Genomic DNA, 12006 nt, shown 5'->3' with positions numbered 1-12006 from the left:
CATGGTCTTTTCTCTCTTTCTCTCTTTCCTCTCTTTCTCTCTTTTCTCTCTTTCTCTCTTTCTCTCTTTCTCTCTTTCTCTTTTCTCTCTCTTTCTCTCTTTCTCTCTTTCTCTCTTTCTCTCTTTCTCTCTTTCTCTCTTTCTCTCTTTCTCTCTTTCTCTCTTTCTCTCTTTCTCTCTTTCTCTCTTTCTCTCTTTCTCTCTTTCTCTCTTTCTCTCTTTCTCTCTTTTTCTCTTTTCTCTTTTTCTCTCTAGAAGCATTCCAAAAATTCAATGTTATCCACACAACATGTGACCATCACCAGAGAGAATGCTGGATAGATTCAGCCAGTAAAAAGGGCCCCTGCACACTGAGGGCCTCTCTCTCCTCGCAGTGTAGGACTGGACAGAAGAGGGAGGTGTCCAATGAAGTCGTCCATGTCAATCACGGCATCCAGTGAATGTCATCCGTGCGCATTTCTTTCAGCCTACTTTTATGTACAGCATACAAGCATTGGGTGCTTTTTACATTGACATCTTTTGAGGCAGATTATGCTAAGCATTGCCTCGCATTGTGTTAAGGCAGCCCCTTCATCTTTATGAATATTTTTTTTTTTTTTACATTCATTTTCAGCTACTAATATTGCATTACAAAAGAATACTAAAGTGTAAAACACCATCACTCATATGTTTTCTGTACTGAGTGACCCTTATATTATAACCAAGAGCAGAGTCGCGCCTAACGTTTAACATGACATACTAATCATAAGCATATTGATGCAATAAAAAGTCCTTATTCCTGAAAAAAATCATAAAAAAATTATGTCCGATATTACACAGTCTTATGTGATAGAAAAAAGCAAGTGCAGAGCTTGAGGTAGAAAAAAGATGTCACACTCCTGAATTCTCAATCACAGTTCATAGAAGCATTCCAAATATTCAATGTTATCCACACAACATGTGACCATCACCAGAGAGAATGCTGGATAGCTTCAGCCAGTAAAAAGGTCAAACCGCCTCTGGCTGATTACCCTGCAAAGGGCCTTTAAGTTGCACTTCCACTCGGCACACCAGGATCCAGCAATCACTCTCTCTCTTGTCCTCACTTGCGAGTATTCATAGATGTCCCACTCAGAAAAAAAGGAGGATGCGGTTTGTATTGGAATTGAAACTCCTGCGCTTTCGGGACCTCGTGTGTTGCGATGACGTCATCGGAGGACATAGACACATGAGGTCCCGGAAGCATGGGGCGTTTTGATTACAATACTGGCCGCATCCTCCTTTTTTTCTCTCCCCTTATACATCTGTCCTCTGCCAGCTCTGCACCAAGAACTGAGTGATCAAACAGCACTGATCCCTCGGTTGAATAGTCGGCTCATCTTAAAGTGGATGTAAACCCTCACATAGTGAAGTGAACAGCTTCAGATGATACACAGAGATGAAACAAACCTCCCTATACAAGTCTTACATGTACAGTATATATTCTGTATTCATGCTTTAGAAAGTGGAGAACATGTAAGGATTTTTCCTCTTCCTGCAGAGAAGCCTGGGCACACAGCCAAGACCGCTGATTGAAGGAAAGGCACACACCCCCTCTCCTCATAGAATGGACCTGAGAGTCTCTACCTTTCTAACGACCAGAGCTCTGCTATTCTATAGCAACCTCCCTCGACTCAAAGCTGCTCTTATAATAGGATGGAAACTTGTCAGGCTGATAAGAGGGACCAGGCAAGAGACGGCTACTAGACACAGGGCCTTTGAAGAGAGATTAGAAAACTCTGCAGATCTATGTGCCCAGCTCACATTTCATGAATCGGCTTCACAGTCACTTTAAGCAAGAAAGCACTTGTCTTGTTACATTCTGTTTCAATATATTGATTGGTTTTATGACACAACATAAGAAATCAGAAGCAAGAATGTAGGTCACAAGGGCTAAAGAATGATTCGGTATTGGAGGAATCAAAAGGAATTTGACAGAACAATCGTAGTTAAACACCTTTTATGCAATTGTGATGATATTGAAGGATAATAAATGGAAAGAAAAGGGGGGGGGGGGGGGAAGGATCACATTCCACTGCCTACTCAGTCATCCTAGGGGTGGCTGAACTCCTGCGACTAACCCCAAAGGATGGCATCTAAGAACGAGAAAAGAGGAGCCAGAAAGAAAGTAAGAGGGAGTAAAGGAAAGTCAGAGTCTAGAGAAGGAAAGAGAAAAAGCAAGAGAATAAAGAACTCCGACACACTGTCGAAAGCAGTCAGAGAAGGCCTGAACAAGCCAGATGAAGTAAGGGGAAACTTTTAAATTCTACCTAATACATTCCACTTCATATAAACTTGTTCTCTTCAATGTGAATCCTCTGGTGTCGGGTAAGATTTGACTTTTCTAAGAAGCATTTGTCACATTCTGAACATCTATATGGCTTCTCTCCTGTGTGAGTTTTCTGATGTTGAACAAAACTTGTCTTGTAAGAGAAGCACTTGCCACATTCCAGGCAGGCATATGGCTTCTCTCCCGTGTGAATCCTCTGGTGTTGAGTAAGACTTCTCTTTTCTGTGAAGCATTTCTCACATTCTGAACATCTAAAAGGTTTCTCTCCTGTGTGAGTCCTCTGGTGCACGATAAGCTGTGCCTTCCGCGTGAAACTCCTGTTGCATTCTGAACATCTAAAATGTTTCTCTCCTGTGTGGCTTTTCTAGTGTTGAGCAAGACATTTCAGTGAAAAGTACTTGTCACATTCTGTACATCTAAATGGTTTCTCTCCTGTATGAGTTATCTGGTGATGTGTAAGATGTGGCTTCTGTGAGAAGCTTTTATCACATTCTGAGCATTGAAATGGCTTCACTCCTGTGTGACTCCTTTGGTGGATTATCAGACTAGTCTTGTGTGTGAAGCATTTGTCACATTCTGAACATCTAAATGGCTTCTCTCCTGTATGAATTATCTGGTGTTGTGTAAGATTTTGCTTCTGTGAGAAGGTTTTATCACAGTCTGAACATTGAAATGGCTTCACTCCTGTGTGAATCCTTTGGTGGTTAATCAAACTACTCTTTTGTGTGAAGCATTTGTCACATTCTGAACATCTGAAAGGCTTCTCTTCTGTGTTGATCCTCTTATGATTATTGAGATGTGATACAACGCTAAAGCATTCTTCACGTTCCGAACATGAAAACGGTTTCTCTCCAGTATGAACCCGCCGGTGAATTGTAAGATGTGCCTTACAAAGAGAACTTTTCTTGCAGTGAGAGCACGGATATGGCTTGTCTTTTCCCAGACTCATTGTGTGCTGATAAAGACCTTCTCGGCTTCAAGACTTCTGAAATAGAAATTAAACCGATTTTATAGTGTATGCTTTTAATACGAATGAAAATAAATAGTAATAGAAATCATATAATTTCTACAACAGATCAACCCGAAGATCTAAAAACACACTATATTTCTAGATGTGAAAGGATTGTTTTCAGACACACAGGACATTTTAACTTTAAAGGGCTGAAGACAGGTATGCATTTAAGAGTGGCGTATCTTCTTAAAGTTTTACTAAACCCAAAACTAAAAATGTAATATATTGCAGCTTACCAATCCTTAGATGTAGTGGTTGCATTAGTTTTATTTATTTTTTAAGACTTTTTCACACAGTGATCTGGCTAGTATCACACCTGCTGTATTGGAGTGCCCCCCCCCCCCTCTGGAAGAATGGGCACAGGGGGTGCCTTTTGGACAGCATTGTCAGTGTAGGAGGAACAGTCGTATATACAATAACAAATTCAAGCCAAGCCTCAGTTCACACTGCAGTTACACAGCCAGTTAGAGCAATTTTTGGTATAAAGGTTTTACATGGAAACAATAAAAGTTGATCATTGTAAGCAGCCCTTTCAGTGGTAAATGGTTTGTCTTGCTACTCTAATTGCTACATATGCAGGAGAGCTTGGGCTGTTGAAAACCTGCAGACTTACTGACTGGATCACCAGATGGGGAAAAAAAAATGCCTAAAAAATAATGCAGCAATCGCAACTAAGATTTGGTAAGCTGCAATATAATAAAGGTTTTCTGTTGGGTTTAAAACCACTTTAAAGAGCGATTTAATTATAACTTTTTTTATTTATTTTTTGGACCAGGGACTCAGGATGGGTGGTTCTTGGCGCAGGCCTTTCCTAGACAAACCAGAAGCATTCTTACACATTCCCTTATTTCTAACTTTTACATAATTTTTAGGCTTCTCCTATTGCTTGATTCCCAAACCAAACCTAAAACTTGCCCTTAATTTCAAATTTAACTTTCCCTTTTAATAACCCTAACCTTAACTCTTAACATGGTATCAATGTTGACTGTAAATCTTAAGTACAAATGTATTTGTTTGTCCAGCAAACGACCCTGATAGTTCATCTAAAATTTATACAGCATGCAGATAGAACTTGTTGAACGTTCAGTAGGGAGATCATAGAAAGATGGTCAAATGTGTAGCATGTCAGGGCATGTTACAATCAATGATGTATAACAGACTTCTCAAAGGTATAGGAGTAAGACATACAGTATATGCAACAGAATTCCCTTGTAAATCACCATAATTATGTATTAAAAAAATTTAAATAACTTATCAGCAATATAGTAGCAGAAAATATGTATAACATTGCTAAATCCCTTTAAAAAGTTCATCAAAAATTTGTAGCAAACTCATCAAGGGTATAGTTTAAAAAAAATGGCTGCCAAATGGTGATTCATAGAGCAGAGTAGCAGAATGTAAAATGGCTGTAAAATGTATTTCTCTGTATCCTGTAACAAGTTATAATAGTGTGTGTGTGTGTGTATAGTACAGTGATGGTGAACCTTGGCACCCCAGATGTTTTGGAACTACCTTTCCCATGATGCTCAACTACACTACAGAGTACATGAGCATCATGGGAAATGTAGTTCCAAAACATCTGGGGTGCCAAGGTTCGCCATCACTGGTATAGTATATTACTTCTAGAAATTGAAAGATGAATGTTGATGCACTCGATTTTTAAAATGCTCAAGCTGAGTACATTTTAACTTTTGCCATAATAAAAAAAAAAAAATTCCCGGTTGGCAGTCGGCTAATACATTTTTTTTTTTTTTCCCCTCTAAAGTTGACTTTAACATTTTTAAACCCACCAGAAAAAATACCACTGATATAAAGTCCACCTTCAAATTTCCCTCCTCAGTGTATAAAAGAAGAAACCCATCTTAATTGTGCATATGCAATCATAAAGTGTACCTACCTGGTATAATGTAGTATTGGGCTAGACAAAAAAGGAACGGTAACACCCCGAAAGCAGGGTCAGAGGGCGCTGATCACCCCTGGTATGTTACAAAAAACAAAGAAAAAATGTCCCCAAGGTGGGGCTTTTTACCAGCATAATTACCTGTAAGCGCTAATAGCTATAAATGTAAAAGATACTGACATGTGACAAAAAAAGGGGCTCGTAGTATAAATATTTTATTAATAAAAAAGAGGATTAGATAGGCAACACAGTGGTCAGGGACTGAACTCCCACTATGTGAGTAAAAATGTATAATGTTACATGTATAGACAGAAATACACATATACATACAATTATAATGCTTGAAACGTAATATCAATACAATAGAATAAAAGATATATGCATATAGATAATATAAACTCTTTACGCGTTTCGACCCTCTCGGGGGTCTTCTTCAGAAGATTATTATCTATTCTAAAAAGAAGGAAAGAAGCAAGCATAAATATATACCCATATATGATACACTGTGTTGTACTGAAAATAATCTGCTGTAGGCAGAGTATACATCAAACATTGTGAGATTACACAGTTAACGATCAAATGATATATATTAAATTATAACAATAAATACCTATATTGTTCACAAAAAGAATCCTCTTTAAAAGACAGGACTGGACTCCATCACTTCTCCCATAACCTTCATGGATGTGCCGACCTTGTATAGATGGAAACTGATGGCTAGTTCTACCCAAAAGGGGGAGAGCACGGAAAAATGGATCCGAGGGGTAAATGACTTACAAGGGATCACATCCCTATTGCTGCCTCCAAGGTGCAATACTGGAGGAAGATATGGGTATGGGTAAACAGGATTAAAGAAAGGGGCAACCTACAGAGAAAGAGAAAGTATGAGACATATGTGTATATATGTATATATATATATATAAAAAGGGCCCTATTATAGGAGCTATCACCTCTGTATCGAGAGATAGAATATACCCGCATGCTGTGTCAATAGTATACACATGTCAGGGGTATACATATGTCACCGTAAATCCTGCTATTTCAAAGGGGGATACTGCACTAAGTTAGAGTGAAAACAGTACATGCCCAGAGAAGGAACCAACACCAAATAGGAATACCATATGCAAAAAGAAATGGGAAAGAAGAAGGAGAGAGAGGGGGAGGGGGGGGGGATAGGGAAAAAAGGAAAATGAGGTGAATACAGGCCAGTGAAAGTAAACCTGCTAAGTGAACAAAAAACAAACGTGACTGGAAAGGTGAAGGAAGGTTAAGAATGAAAGTGCAATAGTGTTACAACGTCCACTATAACCCAGCATGACCACAGTGATGGTGAGATTCGGCAATATATATATATATATATATATATATATATATACCTGTGACCAATTTCCAATGGTTGCACATTGAGTAACCAAACCAAAAGGAAAACGCTATGGTAATTGGTGATGAGGTGATTAAGGGTGTTAATCTTTACAATACAGCCCCTCACATTAGTATGTTTTCCTGACGCAAGAGAGGTCTTATGTCTGCAAATAGACAAGAAATAAACTTATATTCCTGCTAGCAGAACTATATGTAGTGAAAGTAGAAAAAGTAAAAGGACATTGAATAAGTAAGAGTCAGAGACTTACCCCAATGTGTAAAAACAATGCGTGTGTTGTCCTGCGATTGAAGGAATAGTGTGCTAGAGTGAGAGGGTGGGGTATAAATAGCCCAGGTTGGGTTGATTTATCAATCATAATCTCCACCTGTTATGCCCTAACCCCCATTGGTCACCTAAACGGCCGACCGGATGTGGTCCCCTCGGCGTTCCGAAAGTGATCCTCCCATTACGGCGGGTACACGGTAGCGTCGCACTAGCGTGACGTAGGCGCGTCGCATCGTACGCGTAGAACACGCGTGCGTAGTGAGGCCCCCCAGTCCGATACCGTTCGGAATGCCGCCGACCAGATTTGTCGTCCCGGGAAGACGGGCGGCGTCCACCCGTTCGTGACCCGGGAAGACGGGCGGCGCTCACCCGTTCATATCCCGGGACCTAATGGGGAGAGGCATTCGCGCGTCGATGCCGCTCCCCTCTTCTGGTCGTGAAGCCATACCCCCCTCGTCCATCCAATAGCCATAGACGAGGACGGAAAAATCGCCTCAGATGGCGCCATCCAATGGAGGAAATGGGGAAATGCGTCCAGACCTGCCATCATATAACATAACGAATACTATAGTATAGAAAAACGAATACCATAGTATAGAAAAAAATATTATATTGTATTTTAAGTACATTTTAATAACAACATGTCAGAAGTAAAAAATCACAATACATAGGTATAAGCACAAACATTTTGCAAAAACATTTCGTAATAAGCAAGTGATTTACAGGTAAACTGGGCATACAAGAAGAAAACTACTGGTTGGTCTATAGTAATATGGCAAATTGGTAATTACGGGGCACAAACTTATATATTACATTGGTATATCATATGTGTGCATGTGCATTCCAAAAGGCGCAAAAAATGGACAAATGCAGATCACACGCACCCATTTCAATAAGTAATGGGATACAAATGCCCCATTTGCCCCCCAGGGACCCACACCAGGGACAACAGTAAATATAGGTATACAATGAAAAAAGAAAGAAACTAAAAACCAAAAAAGGGAAACTAGAAACCAAAAAATGGAAACTAGAAACCAAAAAATATATATATATATTCTTAAAATAAAAAATACACATATTTCTAAATTTCTAAATTTAAATAGGACGACATGGGAAGCAACTAAACACTCCACGGTATGTTACTGGGTTTTACCAGACGTGAAGCCCTTTAGGAATGGAGCAAATGATATAGCTTCATTCAAGCCTGGGGAGATGGTGGCATTAAGCTTGAAGATCCATCTCTGTTCGAGTTGGAGAAGGGCCTTGTTCCAATCTCCCCCTCGAACAGGGATGTGTATGCGGTCTAGGGCTACAAAGGAAACTACAGGCATCTTGTAGTTATGTGTAGTTACTACATGCCGTCCCAGAGGTACATAAAAGTTACCAATCTCCATATGATAGACATGTTTGGCTATCCTTTTATGTAGTTCTAACTTCGTTTTCCCTACATAGTACGACCCACACTCACACTCCATGAGGTACACGACCCCACGCGTCTGACAATTGGTGAAGTGGGATGGGCGGAATGTTCGACCATTTGGAAGTCGGAAGATTTTGTCCCGTTTAATGTACTTGCAGGTAGAGCAGTGCCCGCAGGGGAATGATCCCAACACTGAGCAGTGCCCTGCTCGCCTTGCTTCATCTCTATATTCACTTTGTACCAGTTTGTCGCGAAAAGAGGTAGCGCGTTTGTAGGTAATTAGGGGATGTTTCGAAACCAATTTGCCAATTTTATGGTCATCTTTTAAAATGGACCAATGTTTTTGGATAATATGACGAATCGGGACATGTTGCCTGGAAAAACGAAGGACGATCCTGGCAAAATGCCTAGTAGGATCGTCCTTCGCTGCCCCAGGGTGTAGCAGATTGTTACGGGATTGGGCCAATGTTCGGTTGAATGCCTTGCGCAGACATACTCGACTATAGCCGCGGGCTAATAGTCTTGTCTGTAGTTGGGCAGCTTCGACCCTAAACAGGGCATCATCCGAACAGTTCCTGCGCAACCGCAGGTACTGGCCATATGGTATGGACTTTTTTAGATTTATTGGATGGAAGCTATCTGCATGGAGTATAGTATTCCCTGCAGTACCCTTGCGGTACAAGGTGGTAGAGATTGAATTAGTGGGAGAACGCCCAATTTTTATGTCCAGGAAGGTGACCGAATGGAGATTCTATGACATTGTAAATTTTAAATTGTATTCATTTACATTGATTTGTGTTATAAATTTAAGCAGTTGGTCCTCCGTGCCCTCCCATATGACGAGAACATCGTCGATATATCGCCGCCATAAACGAATGTGGCGCGTAAAATCGACGAATCCCTCGTCAGACAGGAGGGATTTCTCCCACTCCCCCAGGTACAGATTGGCGTAGGCCGGGGCACAACAAGTGCCCATGGCCACGCCCTGCACCTGGAGGTAGTGGGAGTTATTAAATACAAAGTAGTTATGATGTAAAATATACTCCAATCCCTGTATGATAAAATCACTCAGGGTCTGGTCATATAGCTCCCTATGTTGTAAGATGTTACGAATAGCTGCAATCCCTTTGGTATGGGGTATTGAGCTATAAAGGGCTTCTACATCAATTGCTACTAACCAAGCGTTGGTCGGTAGTGTCATATTGTCAATGATCTGCAAAAGATGTATAGTGTCCTTGACAAATGACGGCATCTCTATCACAAGGGGTTGCAGGAAGGAATCGATTAACTTGCTAAGGTTTTCAGTTAGCCCTCCCCTGCCTGAGATTATGGGTCTCCCAGGTGGACAAGATGGATTCTTGTGAATTTTGGGGAGGCAGTAAAAGGTAGCTTTTGTAGGAAACTTGGTGCTGACGAAGGAGTGCTGGTCTCTGGTAATACTACCCATTTGCAATGCACCATCTATCAATTCATAGAACTGTTGATGATAGGTAAGTATTGCCCTGGTGGAAATCATCCTATACCAGTTCGTATTGTCCAGTATAGCCTGGCACATGTTGAGGTAATCGGAATTATCCATCAGCACCACGTTTCCCCCCCTTATCAGAGGGTTTGATGGTAATATTTACATTGTTCCCTAATGATTGGATGGCTTTATATTCCTCACTGCTCAAATTTGCAGGATACGTTTGTTTACGGCGAAGTTTGGAAATATCACTTAACACCTGTTTAACGAAGATCTCAATACATGGATTTAGGTTCAACGGGGGGAAAGAGCCTGAGGGTTTTTTCATGAATGAATGACATTTCACCTGATCAGTACTACTCGCTAAAAGAGACTCTAAGTCAACCCGATCGATCAAGTCCAGAGTGTTGTTTTCCTCATACAACAATGTTAGATCTCGTAGGGCTCTAAGTTCTCTCATGCCTAATTTAGGTGTCTCCTGGTCCTCATCATCCACGTTCGCCTTCGCATGCAGGCTCTGAAGGAGGAGCCTGCGTGCGAAGAGTTGGACGTCAGTTGTCACTTCAAAGACATCAAACTCCTCCTGTGGACAAAAAGTGAGGCCTCGCGACAGTACACTTATTTCTATTGGAGTCATAATGTGAGAGGACAAGTTAATTACACTCATGGATTCTGTGGGATTCTGGTGACAAAGGTGTCTAGATTGCCCAATCCCCTGTTGTTTGGGGGAAGGGGAGACCCCCGTATGGCATTTAAAGTGTTAGATTTAATCTCACATATAGGTTCTATGGCATTCGAATCCCCCTTCGGGCATGGTGCGTTAGTCACATCATGGGTAGCTGATCTGCTATCATACCCAACATGGGATTCATTGGTAGACCTAATTCCAAAGGAATTCGATATCGGGGCCTGTTTAGTGTTAGATTCGGACTGGGTTTCCCCCCGCCCGGTATTGCGTTTCTTTTTTTCTTTGTCAGGTGAATCTCTGTTATAGTTTCTTTTGGATTTCCTTCGTCCCTTGTTGGATGCAGTGGGTTTTAAATGGCCAATGGGTGCATTGTTGGGTTGTAATGTACCCATGTTTCCTTAGTGTGGGTGTGTTTAGTTGTACTCCCTTTTGAGGTGGATATATTCATATTCCATTTGTAGGCCCGACCTTCAGAGAAGATCGACTTATCCCTCCAAAACTTGGTTTCCTTTTTGCGCAGGACGTCACGGTTAAAGGTCTGTAAACCTTCACCGAGTTTGGTCCGCAGATCCAAAAAACGTGCACTATGCGAAAAAGGTTTTAGGGCAATTTCCAAATTGTTAATCTCACCATCAAGGATTACCATTTGTCTGTTGTATTCCCTTATTAAAATAATCATCATTTGTTGGGAACATGTTTTTAAATTCTCTTCCCACTCCACCTTGCATTCATTGCCGATGTGATCCATATTTGGGAAGATTTGAACCCGAAGTCCTAGGGGGTTAATATTATTTTCAATGTATCTCTCAAAGGATTTAATGTGCCAAAAAAGTGCTGACTTTTTTTCCAGCACCTTAGTAAATTTTGAAAAAAGAGTAGAGATTTCAGTCTCCGCTCGATCGCCATTTTCAAATTCGGTCTCATAACTGGACATTAGATGGTTCCAATCATCACCCTGAAAGCTATTCATATTATCAACAGACAACAGTCAACAATACCCAAAGGCAAGATTGTACCAAATATAAATAAACCAAGTAGAGCTCAAGTCCCAGACCTCTTATGTTACCGAATGGGGAAGGGTGTTTAACCACCCGGGTTTAAAGAATATATTCATGATGTGACTAACACACCATGCCCGAAGGGGGATTCGAATGCCATAGAACCTATATGTGAGATTAAATCTAACACTTTAAATGCCATACGGGGGTCTCCCCTTCCCCCAAACAACAGGGGATTGGGCAATCTAGACACCTTTGTCACCAGAATCCCACAGAATCCATGAGTGTAATTAACTTGTCCTCTCACATTATGACTCCAATAGAAATAAGTGTACTGTCGCGAGGCCTCACTTTTTGTCCACAGGAGGAGTTTGATGTCTTTGAAGTGACAACTGACGTCCAACTCTTCGCACGCAGGCTCCTCCTTCAGAGCCTGCATGCGAAGGCGAACGTGGATGATGAGGACCAGGAGACACCTAAATTAGGCATGAGAGAACTTAGAGCCCTACGAGATCTAACATTGTTGTATGAGGAAAACAACACTCTGGACTTGATCGATCGGGTTGA

General features: G+C 41.0%; 1 protein-coding gene and 1 pseudogene across 1 annotated transcript in view; one reads left to right on the top strand and one right to left on the bottom strand.

Moving 5' to 3' along the window:
• The window catches only part of LOC143961229 (uncharacterized), a 10734-nt pseudogene extending 7448 nt beyond the window's left edge, over nt 1-3286 (bottom strand).
• LOC143961230 (uncharacterized) overlaps nt 1-12006 on the top strand; it is an 87483-nt gene that overhangs the window by 14865 nt on the left and 60612 nt on the right. The window lies entirely within an intron of this gene.

This window comes from Lithobates pipiens, unplaced genomic scaffold (assembly GCF_037356315.1).
Source record: "Lithobates pipiens isolate NorthernLeopardFrog02 unplaced genomic scaffold, aLitPip1_a1.2 Scaffold_8, whole genome shotgun sequence".
In the NCBI taxonomy this organism is placed as follows: Eukaryota; Metazoa; Chordata; class Amphibia; order Anura; family Ranidae; genus Lithobates; species Lithobates pipiens.
This window is presented reverse-complemented; position numbering and strand designations above follow the sequence as displayed.